At 39.6% G+C, this 17394-nt stretch overlaps 1 protein-coding gene across 5 annotated transcripts in view; it reads left to right on the forward strand.

Annotated features, from left to right (window-relative positions):
* Positions 1 to 1519: 1519 nt before the first annotated feature.
* TAB2 (TGF-beta activated kinase 1 (MAP3K7) binding protein 2) overlaps positions 1520 to 17394 on the forward strand; it is a 67651-nt gene continuing 51776 nt past the window's right edge. For 3 of the 5 annotated variants that reach the window (XM_081140733.1, XM_081140734.1, XM_081140732.1), the window contains exon 1: positions 1683 to 2065. The gene's annotated coding sequence lies outside the window, so the exon portion shown is untranslated. Of the gene's footprint in view, positions 2066 to 17394 lie in introns of all 5 variants that reach the window. The other 2 variants (XM_081140735.1, XM_081140737.1) reach the window with 2 other exon arrangements.

A 17394-nucleotide genomic window follows, 5' to 3' on the forward strand; every position in this document is an offset into this window, starting at 1 on the left:
TTTCAAAAGCCATTGTTAGTTCTGTGTTTATATAATGGTTTTCAAAGACCAGTGAAATTTACTTAATAAGCGATTCCGTTTCTCCAGCTCATTGCATCATTTTAATATTGACTAGGAAAGTAATTCCTCAGAGGACTACTGTGAAGTAGTAAAGTTTAGTGATGTCTTACCACTCCCAGTGAATAAATAAAAATCATAGTCTTTCCATTTTTTAAATCCTAATTTACTTTTCCATCTCTGAGTGAAATTGACAGTGTAGAGAAAATACTTAAACTCTGATTCGTAAGTTGTAAGTACTTTTGGCTTTCGAAGTGGTGAGGGTTTTGAGTTGGTGCCGTATCCCGAGATTTCAGGCATCTCTAAATGAGTGCGGGGAACAGAATGGGAAAAGCCTCTTAACTTTGGAGAGTCTTGGTTCTTAAAAGTTGTGTTTTTAAAGGGTGAAAAAAAAAAAAAAAGGCTCTCCCTGTAGCTATAGCGCTCACACTGGAAACAGAAGAATAAATATGGTCCTTGGGGATTTTTCTAGGGAGTAAGAATTGTTTCAAGGAAGAAACTGGCAGAGGTATGGAAATTTTGGACAGGGGCAAAAAAAGGCCATAGTGTGTTGGACACCACGAAAGCGCCAGAATGTTTAAATAAATATTTTACATTGTGAGAAATGTCTGGGTGGTTTTTTTCCTAGAGGAAATTAAATATTTCTTTAAGAAGATAGAAGGAAGTCTCCCCCCCAAGTTAAAGTGCCTTTGGCTCTGCTTCTAGGACTTCTAGGAACGTGCCACTAAAATAAAATCGAAACAAAAGCTTGCACCCTTCAGCTTTTGTGGGTGTTTCCACACAAAAAACTCAGACGCTGGGGCGCTTGGCTCAGGGCTGGGAGCCGGGAGGCTTTCAGGGCATCTCCCGCACCCTCGGGCGCCTCCGGTCCCCGCCCGGGTCCCCTCCGTCCGCCCGCGTCTCCGCCGGGCTCCGAGGGGGTGTGTCCCCGCCCCGCAGCGGCCGGACGCGGGGCTCCGCCGCGGGCCCACCTGCTGCCGGGGCCCGAGCCGGGGCCGGCCCAGAGGAGGCGCGGGACGGCCGCGGCGCCGGGGCCTGGGGTCCGCACCCCCGCGCCGCCCGCCCGGCCCCGCGCCGCCCGCCGCTGCTGGACCGACGGCCCGAGCGCCGCCGCCGGCGTTCCTCTCCCGCCCGCCCAGGCTGCCATCGGCCCCGAGAGGGCAAAGCCTGCATTTTCTCCCCCTACACACCCCCCGCTCCAAAGTATGTGCTGCTGGGACCCCCCAACATAGGAGCGCGCGGGGCTCCCGGGCCCTCCTGGGGCCGCCAGCGCCGCGCTTCTGCCTCGCACTCCCCGCGGCCCGCGCCACTCGCGCCCCCGGGCAGCCTTCTCCCTCCAGCCCTCGCAGGACTGGCGTGGAGTCGGCGAGCGCCGGGGGAGGGGTACGGGGCGGAGAAAGAGCATCCCCGCGCCGCCGCCCGCCGCCCGCCGCTCCCCCGCCGCCCGGCCAGGGGAGGCCTCGTCACAGCCGCCGCCTCAGCAGCGGCCGCAGATCTCGCGGTGTTTGCCGGCGGCCGCGCCGCCATATTGTGTCACAGTATTTTGATTTGCACTGGGCTGGCAGAGCCGCGGCGAGAGCGAGCGAGAGCTGGGGGGGTGGGGGGAGGGCAGCGAGCGCGAGGGGGGTGGGGGCGGCGGGAGGTAGGGAGGCCGAGCGAGCCCGAGCCGAGGGACCGAGAGCGGCGACGCCACCCAGCCACCGCTTTTGATCTGCAGCAGCCGCCGGCGGGGCGACCCAGCCCGACCCCCTCCCCTCCCCCTCAGCCACGAGCGGCGGCGGCGGCGGCGGCGGCCGGAGGGAGTTGGCGGCGGCGGCCGATCGGAGGGGCTGAGCGGGGAGGGAGGGACGGCTGAGGTGTCCCCCCTGCCGGGTGGAATCGGAGGCGGCGGCGGCGCTGGCGGCGGCCGTGGTGGTGGAGGCGGCAGCGGCGACGGTGGAGACGGCTGCCCTAGTGGGAGAGGCGGCGGCGGCGGCCGAGGAGGAGGAGGGGGAAGCGGCGGCGAAGGGTAAGCGGACAGCGCTGCCGGGCCTCGGCGGAATCCCCAGTCTCGGCTCTCCCCTCAGCTCCCGCAACCCCCTTCGTCTGGAAGGGGCTCTGCGGATCCGCAGGGCCCCTGCGGGGCGTCCGCTTCTTCCTCTCACTCTTCCTCCCTCCGCCTCCTTCCTCCCCCCAGTGGTGAGGCAGCGAGGGAGCCCCCCCCAAGTCCTCTAGACCGGGTGGGGGTGGGGAGCATCGGGCCGGGCCTGGGCCCCGGGCTGTATGTGTGGAGGGGGAGGGGGAGATTCATCGGAGTCGGTCGCCCGCGAGAGCCCCGGGTGGGGGAGGGTGCCGGGGCGGGGAGGGCCCCTGCCTGCACCGGCGCCCCCGGCCCGCCCCTCGGGCCGGCGTGAGATGGGGGCGAGGGACGGAAAACGATTGGGGAGCCGTGGTCCGGATAAAGATGACCTACGGGCGAGCTGTTGGGGGAGACCGAGGGAGTTCTGTGGGGGTGCGGGGGAGAAGGTCGTTCCCTTTCCAATGTCGGTTTTCTGCAAACTTGAAGTGGGGAGCAAGCCCCGCGGTGATAACGTGACCCCCTCGATTGCACAAGATAATTCTCGTTTTCTGTTCGATCAGCGTCAGACCCTGGGGCTGCGCTCGTGGCGGGGCGGCGGCGGGGGTCTGGGCAGTACAGGTGACAGGTGGATCTTTCGGTTACTGATGCTGCGGTGTTGCGCGGGCGGAGTTGTATACCCAAGTGTCAGAGACCGTGTGAGTTTGTATTTATGTGTTTGGCCATGTTTCATTCCATATATAGTATATTTGAGATGTTAGGTTTCCATTCTTCAAGTCAGCTTAATTGTGGTGGAGAAATTCTTCAAATGTTTCTGATAAGAGGGGCTTCCCGGCGAGCGGAGGGCGTCTGCAGCTTCTCAGGGGTCTCGAGTCGCGAAACGCAGGTCCCTGGTGCCAGGCTGTCTTCTGTGCCTTTATTCATTGGAAGGTTCTTGAACACTAAGGTTGTATTCGAGGCAACAGGGAGGCAGTGTAATTTTGCATCCATTTTGTCCGTTTTAGGTAAGTTTGTCAAGTCAAATTTTAGGGTCAGGTTGATTCATATTTTATGAAAGGCATTGGTTTGTGCTTTAGTTCACTCAAAAGAGCATGTTGTTCATTATGCAATTTCAGATTTGGCTGGGAATTTTGGTGGGCATGGAATAGAATTTTTGCTTTCAGTTTTTACACTACTGCCTACCACACTCTTCATACAGTAGGAGAGTACTGACATCTTTTTTTTTTTTTTTTTAATACCTTTAAACTTTTTGTAACTGAAGTGATTGATTTTAAGTGCTGGCCGAGACTTTAGATTTTGAAACCGTCGCACCCTCTAAAAGGAAGACATGCTTTTCTTACTGTAAGCCTTGGCTGAGCGCACAAATTAGAGACAGTGGGAGGAACTGTCAGATAAGTGAGCTACAGATTAAATTAGGACCAAGTTAGTTTAAAAAGGATCCTATAGTTAAAAAAAAACAAAAAAAAAACGTGTATGGGACAAATATATTGAATGATGTTACTGTCAGTGTGTTAACAGGAAATAGAACAAAAATTCCAGTGATTCAGAACTTCTGTTGGGGTTTTTCCCCCCTTAAAATCTACTCAGTTTTTAATAGTGGGTGCTTAAGATTTAAATCTTTAAAGGATCAACTGAAAGTTGAATGTGTTAATTAGGTAAGTAAGTCATCCACTGAATGTACTCCATTATTTCATCTTTCTCTTAGGTGCATGGAATAACTTTTCTTGAGTTTAAAAGTATTCTCAAAGGACAGCCACAACCCTCGTCAGTGAACTGTCACATAGTAGAACCTGTGCTTTTGTAACTCACTAAGAAGTGGGGAATGGTCAGAATCTCATATATTACAGGTTTCCTGAAAAATAAATTTTAACTTGGGTCAATCCCATTTAATTGAAATAGTACCTATATTTGGTCCTCTCTCTAGTGGAAAGAACGGCTTGCCTTCAGCTAAAGATATTGTTTAAAACTTGCACACCAATTATTACACCTAATGAAATGAGGGGGGTTTTAAACTCTGCAGAGTTAAGCAAGCAGGTACTGCCCAGATCCCCAATTATGTCATTATTGAGTACTGCTTCTTTAGTATTAGTAACACATTACACTTGGGTAAATGTGTTAACATGATTGGTCTCGTGTGTCTTGATAGAAATAAAAGTTTATTCTACTTCTGTAGTTTTTCCTGTAAGGAAAATTCTTTTCTTAAAATACTGTTTATGATGAAACATATACACATATCTATGAACATACTGCATTTTGAAAAATAGGTGTAATGTAGACTATTTACATGAAACTCATATGAGTTTCATGCCAAAAAAGTCTATAGGGAATGTCTGAATTTTCTAAAACAGCAGTATTTTAGTTCTATAAACTGATCAAGACTAAAAGTTTATTTTTTAATGATCATCAACATTCTTTAAAGGGAAATTTTTGCCTTGTTATAGATGTTTTGGGAAAAAGTCCCTGATAATCTTTATAATATGTAAAGTCCATAAATAAAAATATAATTCAGAATGGCTTCAATTTTATTATATCTACCTGGCTAGGCTCCCATGACCCAAAGGAGAACAGTAGTAGTGCTTTTCCCTTTTTTCACTTATATTATCTTTATTTGATCCATCAAACATTGGGACTCTCTAAAATGAAGGATAATGAGGTAATAAAAGGCAAGTGTGAAAATTGAGGCAAAATAGTAATAAGGAGAAGATGGGGGGTAAGATACTGGTAGAGGATTAGATGAACAGTTCTAGGCAGCTAGGAATTTGGAGATGTAGGTAGTGGTGGCTGCCAAGCCTAGGAAAGTGATCATGCTGAACTGTACTAAGGAGATTTGTTCTTAATCTTTTGATAGACTAGGACAATCTGTATATGTCATCTTATTTTAAACCCTCTGTATTAAGATGGGAAGGATTTGGAGACACTAAAATTGTATGAAATTTGAATATATGTATGTTCATATTTATTTACCTCTGGCTCATATTTCCAAAATACTGTATTTTTAACACTTCATGTTATGATTCTGATCCTAAAAAATCAAGGACACTTGCTTAAACAGAAAGCTAAAAAGCCTGAGTAAGTTTACTTTTAGGGTTGCTAGTACTGACTACTTTTTACATTCTCTTTAGTTAGCCACTAAATTTGATTATCTTGATAGATTAAGAATGGCTGTCTTGCCCCTAGTTGGTTTGCTCAGTGGTTACAGCATCAGCCTGGGACTGAAGGGTCTTGGGTTCAGTTCTGGAAGGGCACAGGCCTTGGTTGCAGGCTCCATCCCCGGCCCCTGTCAGGGCACGTGAGGGCGGTAACCAGTCCATGTGTCTCTCTCACATACATGTTTCTCTCAGCTCTTCCTTCCATTCTCTCTGAAAAGCAATGGGAAAAAATATCCTCTGTTGAGGATTTTAAAAAAAGAATGGCTGTCTGTTTCTTTGTTTCTTTCTAAGTGGTACTTACTACTTCTAGCCAGCTACATTAAAGTTATGCATTTCACTTAGACTTTTCATTTGGATTTTTATTGACTCATATTTCAGAATATGCTTAGTTTCTAGTTTCTTAATCCTCAGAAAAAGAATGAGCTACCGTTAAAAAGCACTGCTAACAAGTTGATGTTTCAGGACATCCAATTCAGAATTGCCACAAAGTGAAATTGTGATATATACATATCAGTAAAAGAGCCCTATGAAAATTGATTAAAGTTTGGGCACTTAAAAGTGCATTCGTTTGAAATTATTTCTGTACACCCTCTTATCTCCTAACAGTGCTTGATAAGTGAAGTTTTACTGAACGTGTATTTTTGATTTGCCTATCATTCTTAATGTAAAACTTTAATACGAAATTTTATTATATTTCTAATTATCTGTTCCAGTTCAACATTTGGCATCAAGGGAGTGGTAAATTTCTTTTGACCTTTAATATCTTCATGTTAACCTTTTTAGTGCTTTCCTACATAGTAAAAGAAAGAAAAAGAAGCAAATATTCACTGAGTGCCTGTTGGGCACCCAGCTTTCATTTATTTCACAAATATTTATTGAGCACTTACTATGTGCCAGGGAACTTCGAGATGCTGGAGATTCAACAATGAATATTATAGACAAAATTTCTGACCTCATATAGTTTACATTTTAGTAGTGGAAGACATAAATAAGTAAAATGTAGTGTGTCTGGGAGAAAAAAGTTACAATGGAGAAAAAGAAAACAGAAAGGGGGTTTGGGGAAGGGACATAGCCTATTGGTTCTTTTTAAAAATGTGTAATGGGTGTTATCCTTCTTTTCAATAACAAAAACTATCCTATACAAAAATTTTTCTTTAATTAAGAATATACTTATAACTTGGGAACACGATTGTGTTTGTACTTACGAGTTACAGTTTCAATTAATTGTGATTTCCTGTTTGTTAGTACTTCAGAAAGTTGCTTTGTGGCTCTTTAGAAAATTTGGAATTTACTATCCTGGTAGCTATCTTTTTAGTTTTGTGATTTGGGGCCAATTACAATATCTTACTTCTCCAAGCTTGTTTTCTTTTCTGTAAAATGAGTTATCTGTAAGGTTGTTGTGATGATAAATTATACTTTTTATGTAAATTATCTGATATAGAAGGGGCTCAGTAAATTGCAACCTTTTTGTCTACTGCCTGTCTGGAGTTCTATAAAAATAGTTGAAGTTGGTGATCCTTCCAAAAAGTTCTCATAGCACTGTGTGGGACATTGTTTAATGTACATTTGATTTGAACAACTAAAGCAGTGTTGTCTGATGGTATAAAGTTAATTAAAATGCAACTTTAACTTACTAAAGTCACTAGTACTAGTCACTAGTACTTTCTGGGGAGTAGCTGTACATGTTATCTAGTCAACATGATATCAGGAATAAACCTGCTGTCATTTTTCTGGTGAAGGAACATTGTGATTCATCTCGTATAGGTTGATGAGCTGGGTCTCAGCATTTTGACAAGTATATATAAATATCGTGTAAGATTCCAATTCATAGAAATACTTGTAAAAGTTGAAGTACAATGCTTGGCGTATTGTAAATATTCAACAAATGTTTGCTGTTTTCATTATTTATTACTCCTTTGTTGTGTGAAGAGAGGTAATTCAAAAAATTTACAAAGTATTAAAAACTTTCACAAAGATAAACTAATGCAAATATGAATGAGCTTTTTGAGGAAAGAGTGTAATAGTCAATCAAATTGCAGTTGTTTTTCATTTTTTGACTAGGAGATTACTAGATTGAGTTTCTCAAGGACATACCATGAGAATGGTTTCCTTTCCATCTAACTTCACAGTATCTTCAGTGCCCGGCCTGTAGTCAGGAGCTCAAGAAATACTGTGTGTTAAATGTTGAATGGTTCTTATTGATAGTTTTTCTGTGTATCACAACTCTGGTAGTAAGCACCTTCTGAGTCTGAAAAGTGGCTGCACTAGACATGTCTTTGAATCTCTAATTTTAAGCACAGACTAAGATGTCATGCAAAGTCTTCTGAATGCCATATTTTTTAATCTAGCCAAAAAATGGAAAAGTATCCTAGAAATTGAAAAGAAGAAATCAGTTATTTGCAGCTAGATTAGTATTTGTTAACCCATTTCCTTTGAGTTGTTCAAATTAAAGTAAATAGCAGTTTTAAAAAGCAGAGTTGAAAAAAATAATTCATGCTCTTAGTTACTAAAAGACAACTCTATATCTTCAAGGCAGTTTCAATGAAACTGTAGGTTTATACTAGCTTTATGAATTCAGTGGCTCAGTCACTTATATTCCTGTGATGTGGAGAATATCGGTGTTGTCACAGAAAAGGGAAAACATCCCATCCCACTCTACTTTAACAGTAACCATTTTTTAGATATTTAAATCTTAGCACCAGTCAGCTTTTCTTGTTCAGCGGCAAGTTATCTCTGCCTAATGAATAATAATTTTAGCTTTCCTAAAACTTAATACTTCCCTTAAGTTCTAAGACCTTTAGTCATTTACACAAAATACTTTTTAAAGAAAATCCCCACAAACATTTATAGGACAAATTGTTTTCTATTCAAATTTGATATGACGCAATAGTATTTTACAAATGAGATAGAAATGCATACAATTGAATATTTTGGCACTCTTGTGGATTGTTTGCTTGTTTTGAACTGTAACAACCTCTGACTGGAAAAGGATACTACTGCTGAGTATTAGTTTGAGTAGCTGCAGAAAGTCTGATTTATCCACAAATAGGTAGAACATAGAGGAGGGCATTTTAAGAGTTTGTAGTATCTTAATTGCCTTGTTAAAGAAAATGGCATTCTTGTTTCACTTAAGAAAAATAAAAACAGTTCTAGTATAAGTCATAGAAGCCAAGAAATAAAATGAGAAAGGTCCTGGAGAGAGAGACAAGAGAAGCAAGAGTAAGATGTAGAATTTAACAGGTTTTGGTGGAGCTATATGAATGCTGATCGTTATTAGTAAAATTATTCAAAAGAACTAATCCTTTAAAGAAAGTGTGTCCTAAAGAAAGTGTGTGATCCCTGCAACCAGCCTCCAACCCCTAACCAATGCAAAACAGTAAGTCAAAAGCAATGCCACATTCCTTGGTATATTACAGAAATTAGTGCTACCATCAAAGACTTGAAAGTTTCTGGGATGTAATTCTGTCCATTTAACTTGCCTATTTGGTGCAGAAGACAGGTTCCAGGAGAATGAATTATTACAACAACAAAAAAAGTATGTGAAAGTAATACTCAGTAAATTCTCCTTATTCCCAGGTTTATTAACTATACTTTCATCTGAATTATTAAATAATACTGCTATTTTGAGTTTTAGCTTAAAGTTTTACTCTAACATTTATATTAAGGAAAATTTCTTTTGACCTTTAATATCTTAATATTAACCTTTTTAGTATTAGTAGAATCAAGCACATCACAACTTTGTTTCCTGTCAATTTGCCAGTCAGGCAGGCCAAGGATATTGCTTGTTTCATCAGTATAGAGCCATTAGTAATTTAGTGGAAAGATTTTCCATTTCCTATCAATAAGAGAAAGTACTTGCCAATATAAACAAACACTTGAAATCAGCATCTTGACCTTGCAAAACATGGTTCTCACACAGGCAAGTTTTGTTTGGTCAGAGAAATCAACAAAAACTAATTCTGATATGAACTAAAGTAGAAGGAAGCATACCTGGTTTTAATTCTCTTAGCAACTAAAGAAAATACTACTATTGAGTTTGTCTCTGTCGGCTTGTCGGCCTCTAGCCCTTTAACTAAATATCTTAATTTTACCATTGGGAGTCAGTGAGGTGTAGTAAGTAAAGACCTGGGCTTTAAAATCAGATGAACCCCAAGTTCAAATATGAGTTCTATTCCTAGGTTAATCACTCAAACTCTTTGAGTGTACGACTTTTCTTTAGAAAAATACATATGTTTAGTAACACTTACTCTGCCTGGTAGTTTTAACTACATTATCTGTATTTCTTATGTTAGCTAGTACAGTACCTATCTGGAACCCAGTAGGTAGGGATCAATAAGTACTAGTCAAAATGTAAAATATATCCTATGATATCCTGTGCTGCAGCTTTCCTTTCTATAACTTATATTAGCTTCATTTTTGAGCACCTTCTATTTAGTAAGGTTTAATTTTTAGAAGTATTAATCTTTCAGATAGAACAAGGTGAATTCTGGTTCTAGTTACATTAGACAGTAGCTTAAATAATGGGAGGTAATTTTTTTAAATTTTGCTTTGTTAGGTCTTTTTTCCTTCAGGGTACTTGTTCATTTCATTTTTCCTCAACAAATAGAATGAGAAGGAAATAATTTCTGTACTGTTTAATTTGCTGGAACTCTTTGGACCAAGGATGAAATAAAACATCACTGTTATTTTTTTAATCAACAAAATAAGTATGCAAATTGTTAATTCTTTTTTTTTCCCTCATTCCTGTGAAAAAGCCCACACTTTCCGTTTGAAAGTAGTCTACACCCCATAATGTAACTTTTTTGTATGAAAAGCACTAAAAAATTGGCATGGATCAGATTTTGAAAACACTTCAAATACAAGTTAAATGTACAATAAAACTTGTGCCACTTTATCTATATAAAATAACCTTTGTACTTTCTATGTTTTAAGTTGCTAATATTTTTTTCTGTTATTTCAACAATACTTTTTTCTATGTCCATTCAAAAGGGATATAGTGCTAAATTTCCTGATGTTTGTTACTGGATTAACTGTGATTTTGCTTTGATGTGTGTTTTTTTCTCTAAAATTTTTAAAAATCTTAATCCATTGAGTAAACTGGTGTGATTGTTGTAAAATATTTTGCTCTACTAATTGGTATTAAATGCTGTTTGTATAAACAATATTTTAACATGTTAATAATACCATTTGTTTGTTGATTACTCAGCAAACTTAAGAACTCTTCCTGTCAGTATAGTAATGCCAATGGCTTGTTACTGAAATGTAAATCCAGTTGCTGTGGTTACTGTTGAAACAGTTTTTTTAAAAATGCTTGCATTTTAATAAGTATGTTTAGAACATGTGAAATCTAATCCTAGAGGTAATCAGTATTCTTTAGTCTTACACATGTGAAGTTTTTATGCAGTCTTTTATCTGGAAGCACAAATAGTGATGAAGATCTAGCCATTCATCATCAGATAAATGACATTATTGTTGCAGAATAAATTGTGAGATATATATTGGTCTTTTTAATCTTGTTTTTTATTGCTGAGTAGTTTTGCTGTTAGCAAAGTCAACATGTAGTTTGAAGGATTATTTATATGTATATACACAAAAGTTTCATTTTTGTTTTCATCAAGTATCATTATTTTGAAACATTTTTAAATCTTTTCAGATGGGTCACTTAATGCCAGTAATAATTAGATCAGCAAGTTAATTTTGCTTTTTTGCCATTTGCAGCAGTTTGTCTTATATGTAACAAATAAACCAATAATGATTTGCATAAAAAATTAAATTGAAGAAATCTGTCTTTAAAAATTAATATTCAGCCCAGCTGGGCATGGCTCAGCGGTTGAGCATCGACCTAGGGTCCAGGAGATCAGGGTTCAATTCCCAGTCAGGGCACATGCCCGTGTTGCGGGCTGCAGCTGATCAGTGACTCTCTCATCATTGATGTTTCTGCCTCTCTCTCTTCCTCTCCTTTCCTCTCTCTGAAATCAATAAAGATATATTTTTTTAAAAATTAATATTCATATTGACGTTCTATGGACTATTCTGACTTTAATTCTTTCCCTTTTTTATATATTAGCATTTCCTGATTATAGGTTTTTATTGGTGCTAAGTCATTGCTAGAAAATAGTTATAGAAAACGTAGTAATAAAGGCAAGAAAACTTACATTTTAAAAGGAGTTCAAAACAGAAGTTATTTCATTTTAATCCATTGAACACAAATTATGATATAGTTGCTTGGTTGATTTTTAAAAAGCAATTAGTGACCTGATAAACATAGGCATTTACTCTTAGGAACTTAAACAGATGAATGTAGGCATCACAGGTAAGTAGTTGCTAGAATTGAAAAGAAAGTACTTACTCAAGGAGATATCTGAGGGATCATTGTCAAAAGTTGGTGGAAATACAGGTACTGTATATTTGCATTGAGCGTAACTTGCTGTTTACTTTTCGACTAGCATGTACCTAAACTGTACTTGACTAAGTACTGTTTGCCACTTTATGATGATTTTCTAAAGAAATGGAAAAATAAACACACGGAAATGGGGGTTTCAAAAAATTCCTATTTGCACATAGATGATTCTGCTTTTTTTTCATGTAAAAATGTATTGACGTGTATTGATTGAGCTTGCTTTTCCTTTCAGGTTTTTTCTGAGCTTTTTCTAGCTGAGGTGATTGGTTGGCCTCTGTGAGACATCCTCATTGTCTTCGTGAGATTTTCCCCTCATGAGCAGTGGCATGAATTTATAGGATGACTGTTCAGAGCAGTTGCTGAAGTTCTGCAAGTGGAACAAGAAGTACTTTGGGGGAAAGGCAACTGGTTCATGGGAAAATTGAACTGGTGATCTTAGCAAACCAAGCCACAGGATTAGTACTTCAACTTTTATAGGATATCACATGATCAAAATAGCAAGAAACTCCATGGAGTTTGTTTCATACGCCTTCTGTGACACACCTGTGCAAAATAGCTGGCAACCCAAGAAATCTTGCCTGACTCATTCTTCCACTATGTCTCATCTGTACATTTTTTATTAATTGATCTAATTCACTTATCCAGTAGTTTTAAGTTCCTACTGTGTTCCAGTTACTTTGCTAGGTGACAAGGATGAAGAGATGAGTACGGTTCTTGCCGTGAGGAGACATACAAACTAGTACCTGTTCTGGAACAAAAGCAGTGACAGGGTTAAACAGAACCATTAGGAATCTATAGGAGGGAGGGTCTGGCTCAATGGATGTGAGAAGGAAATCTTTGTAGGAAAGGTGACAATCTGAATGTGTGTCAAATAGATTAGAGAAGTTCAAGTTGGGAGAAGAGAGGCCATTTCAGAGAACAACATGCACAAACGATGGAAGAGGTAGGAAAGTCCACACATATTCAGTAACTCTGTAGTTCCACAGTGCGTTAGGCACCAGTGCTGGCTTAATAGGAAGTGAGGTGGAAAATTAGAAGACAGAGTATGAAGATACTTCCTTTGTAAAGTAGATTTGACTTCATCCTATAAACGATGGAAGGCAGTGCTTAAATTCACATTCTAGAAAGATTTGGCTGCATTGTAGAGAATACTTTAGAAAAGAGCCAGGCTTGGGAAAGAGGCAGATATTTGAGAGTTGATAAGGAGCTGAATTAGGGCTGTAATTAAGAAGAGTAAGTGATGAATTTGAGAAGATATACTAAGTGTGAAGTAAACCAAGGTAAGGATTGCACATTCCCTGGCTTGAGTACTGCCATTCACCAATACAAGAACGTACCAGGGAGCATGAACAGGTGAGGAAGATATGAGTTCTGTTTGCTGATTTTAAGGTTTCTATGGAGAAAGAGGAAGAAGACATCACTTTATATGGGGGGAGACAGCGAAAACTTCTCTGATTAGATGACGTTTGAGCAGGTACTTGAATGAAGTGATCAAGGGAAAGCTTTCCAAATGGAGGCAATAACAAATGCAGAGGCCTTTAGGTGGGAGCAAGCTTACAATGTTCCAAGAGCAAGAAGGCCAGTATAGTTGAGCTGAGACAGAGGGAGAAGGGTAGATGAGATCTGGGTATGTGCTTTTCATGTAGCATCTTTAGATTGTAGTAAGGACTTCAGATTTTATTCAGGATGAGATTGGAAGCCACTGAAGAGTTTTAAGACATTATCTATTTGCCTTTTTCCCCCTCACTTAATAACATGATTTAATTTTTCGTCATTGTATATGTATAGTTCTGTATCATTTATCATCTGTATAGATTTATGTAACCATCACAGTCAGGATATAGAACTAGAACTGTTCATCACCACAAAGAAATTTCTTTGTGTTACTCCTTTATAGATGTTCCTCGACTTACAATGGGGTTATGTACCAATAAACGCATCATAAGTTGAAAATATCATTAAGTCAAAAATGCATTTGGTATACCTAAGCTATCAACATCAAAGCTTAGCCTATCCTATCTTAAATGTGCTCAGACCACTTACATTAGCCTTCCTCTTACTAGAAGCAAGAGTCAAAGATGGGTGTTTTGTAGACATGATGGGATGTGAAAACACAAAACAACAATGTACAAAATGCTAGCAACACAGTACACTGTAGAACATTGGTTGCTTACCCTCGTGATTGGGAGCTGCAGCTCGCTGCCACTGAACAGCATCACATGAGAGAGTATGGAAAATCACTAGCCCAAGAAAAGATCAAAACTTTAAGTACAGTTTCTATTGAATGTGTATCACTTTTGCACCATTAAGTTGACCTGTGGTAAGCGAGGGACCATCTGTATATAGTCATGCCTTTCCCTCAACCTTAACCCCTGGCAACTACTGATCTGTTCTCTATCACTGTAATTTTGGTATTTGGAGAGTGTTATATAAATAGAATTATACATTTTGTTATCTTTGGCTTTTTCACTCAGCATTATGTCCTTGAAATCTATCCAATTTGTTGCTTGTATCAATAGTTCCTCCATTTTAATCTAAGAAGTATACCATTGTATGGCTGTACTGCAGTTTGTGTAACCATTGACTGACTGAAGGACTTTTGGGTTTCCAGTTTGGGGTGATAAAAATGAAGCTGCTTTGAACAGTTTTGTACAGGTTTTTATGTGAAAATACATTTTTATCTCTCCACAATAAATCCCCAGGAGTGCAATTGTTGGGTTGTGTGATAAGTGTATGTTTAACTTTATAAGAAGCTGCCACTTTTCCACAGTGGCTGCACCATTTTACATTCCCACCAGCAATATATGTAAGATTCAGTTTCTCTGCATCTTTGCCAGCATTTGGTATGATCAGTATTTTTTATTTCAATGATTCTGATAGATGTGTAGTGACATCTCATTGTAGCATTAATTTTCATTTCCCTAATGGCTAATGATGTTGAACATATTTTCATGTGCTTTGCTGTCTATATATCCTTTGTGGTGAAGTGTCTGTTTAAGTCTTTTGCTCATTTTCTAATGGGATTGTTTATTTCTTCTTGTTGAGTTTAGTGAGTTCTTTACATATTTTGGATACAAGTCCTTCTTTGAGTAGATGATTTGTAAATATTTTCTCATGGTCTGCAGCTTATCTTTTCTTAAACAGGGTCTTTTGCAGAGCAGACAAAAAAGTTAATTTTGATGAAGTCTAATTTATCCATTTCTTCTTTTATGGATTGTGCCTTTATTGCCAAGTATGTGAACTCTTTGCTTATCCTTAGGTCCCAAAGATTTTCTCCTGTTTTCTTCTAAAAGCTTTATATCTTGCATTTATAAATCTAAATCCATTTTGACTTAATTTTTATATGTAAAAGTGTGAAGTTTAGATTGAAGTTTATTTTTTGCCTATGGATGTCCAGTTGTTTCAACACCATTTGTTGAAAAATTATTCTTCCCCCATGCCCTGGCCAGTGTGGCTCAGTTGGTTGAGTGTTGTCCTGTGTACTGGAAGGTTGTCAGGGCATATGCCCAGGTTGTGGGCTCCATTCCCAGCATGCAGCATGCAGGAGGTAGCTGATAGACGTTTCACTCTCACATCTATGTTTCTGTCTGTCTGTCTCCTTTGTGCTCTCTCTAATCCCCAGTAGGGGGGGGTGTGCAGGAGGCAGCCAGTCAATGACTCTCTCATCATTGATGTTTCTGTCTCTCTCCCCCTCTCACTTCCTCTCTGAAATCAATAAAGACATGTTTAAAAAAAAAAAATAGCTCAGTTGGAAAATTGACATTTTTATTTTGTTGTCTTTTATATCTCTCCTTATATATAGGAGGTCTTTGATTTCTTTCATCAGCATTTTGTAATTTTCAACGCAAACCCTTAACATGTTGGGTTTTTTTAAAGATGTATACCTAGATACATTTTTTGGAGCAATTGTAAGTGCTACTGTATTTTGAATTCTGGTATTTAGTTATTCATTGCCAGTTTTTAGCAATATGATTGATTTCTGTGAGTTGACCCTGTATCCTGAGACTTTGCTAAGCTAAACTATTCTAGGAGTTTTGTTGTAGATTCTGTGAGTTTTCTAATGTGTCGATGAATAGAGACAGTTTTATTTTTTATTTTCCCATCTGTGTGCCTTTTATCTCCTTTTCTTGCCTTACTACTATGACTCCTTTTTAGTAAGTTCTTGATTTTCAAGTCTCCTTTCTTCCTGCCTAGTCTATTTTCCATTATTCCCAAGGCCAATATATCACCACCTTCTACTGAAATTCAGTACAGTACAATTCTATAATATCTCTTATCTCTCTTGGGGGAAAATATCCAGCTATAGTTTTAGAAGCTATAGAGTTTGTTACCCCTGTGAAATATAGCTTAGAAAGGCCTAGAAGTGGAATAAATCATCAGATAAGAGATTTTTGTGTTACTGTGATTGTCCAGGTAACAGATACCTAAATAAGTATGTTATGGGACTAGAAGAAGGGGATGAATGCAAGAAGTATTTGGGAGTAATTGTTGGAACTTTGCTGTTGATTGTGTATGACCAGGAAAAGAAGAATTGAAGACCCTAAGATTTCTAGCTTCAGAATCATGCTGTTATTAATAATTAACATAGAGGTACATTACTGGGTGGGAGGAAATGAGTTGAGTTTCAGACAAGATGGCTTTAGATTGCTAGCATGGCATTTTAAGGCTGTTAATTTACTTGTTCCAGTCCCCCCCCACCACCACCACTACCACCGTGCCGTTCACTCACTCCCCTTTAGCCAAAGTAATTTCTTTTTGATCCTCCTAATCAAAAGTAAAAATTGAAATGTGTGGTGAGCAATTTCTTGTTCCTACCCACATTCGCATTATACTCTTTCATATCCTTTCCTCCAGTGAAAAAGATTACTTAGAATTTACCACCATTACTACTACCACCCTGCATGCCACTCTGGGATATTGGTATAGTTTTATGTTTTTATTTGAAATAACTTGGCAGAACTTTGTGAAGGAAAACAAGACTTTATCAAGTGTTATTAAAATATTAATCAATTAATGAGTAAGGAATACATCATTCATCTAGTATCATTAGGTAAAGTAATTGAAACATCCTAAAATCTATTTCTTTTTGTTTGTTTGTTTTTTAATCCTCACCTGAGGATATTTTTTTCTATTGCTTTTCAGAGAGAGTGGAAGGGAGAGAGAGAAACATCGATGTGAGATCGATTGGTTTCCTCTCCAAGGTGCCCTGACCGGGGATTGAGCCTGCAACCAAGGTACCTGCCCTTGATCAGAATTGAACTGAGGACCGTAGGCTGATGCTCTAACCACTAAGCCAAGCTGGCTAGGGCTAAAATCTCCTTCTGTATAGATTTTATATGGAAAGACTTATACGTATATATACAATATAGTTATTTTTTTTAAGTTTATTGATTTTTAGAGAGAGAAGGGGAGGGGGAGAAAGAGAAACATTGATGTGAGAGCTCAACATTGCAGCCTCCTGCACACCTCCTCCTCAGGATCGAGCCCCAAACCCTGGGCATGTGCCCTTGACCAGGAATCAAACTGGCAACTTTTTGGTGCATAGGACAACAACCAACTGAGCCACACAGGTCAGGCCAATTTGAAAACTAGGTTTTATTCCAAACCTATTTTTTAATAATTGTTTATGTGCTTTATTGCCTTCTGAAATAGGGAGCATTCCCCCTGCACCATACTTAACCTTATCTGAAAGATAGAAGTGGCTTTTTGTTTCAGAGCTTCAGAATGAGAGG

The sequence above is a fragment of the Miniopterus schreibersii genome, assembly GCF_964146895.1.
Source record: "Miniopterus schreibersii genome assembly, chromosome: 6".
In the NCBI taxonomy this organism is placed as follows: domain Eukaryota; kingdom Metazoa; phylum Chordata; class Mammalia; order Chiroptera; family Miniopteridae; genus Miniopterus; species Miniopterus schreibersii.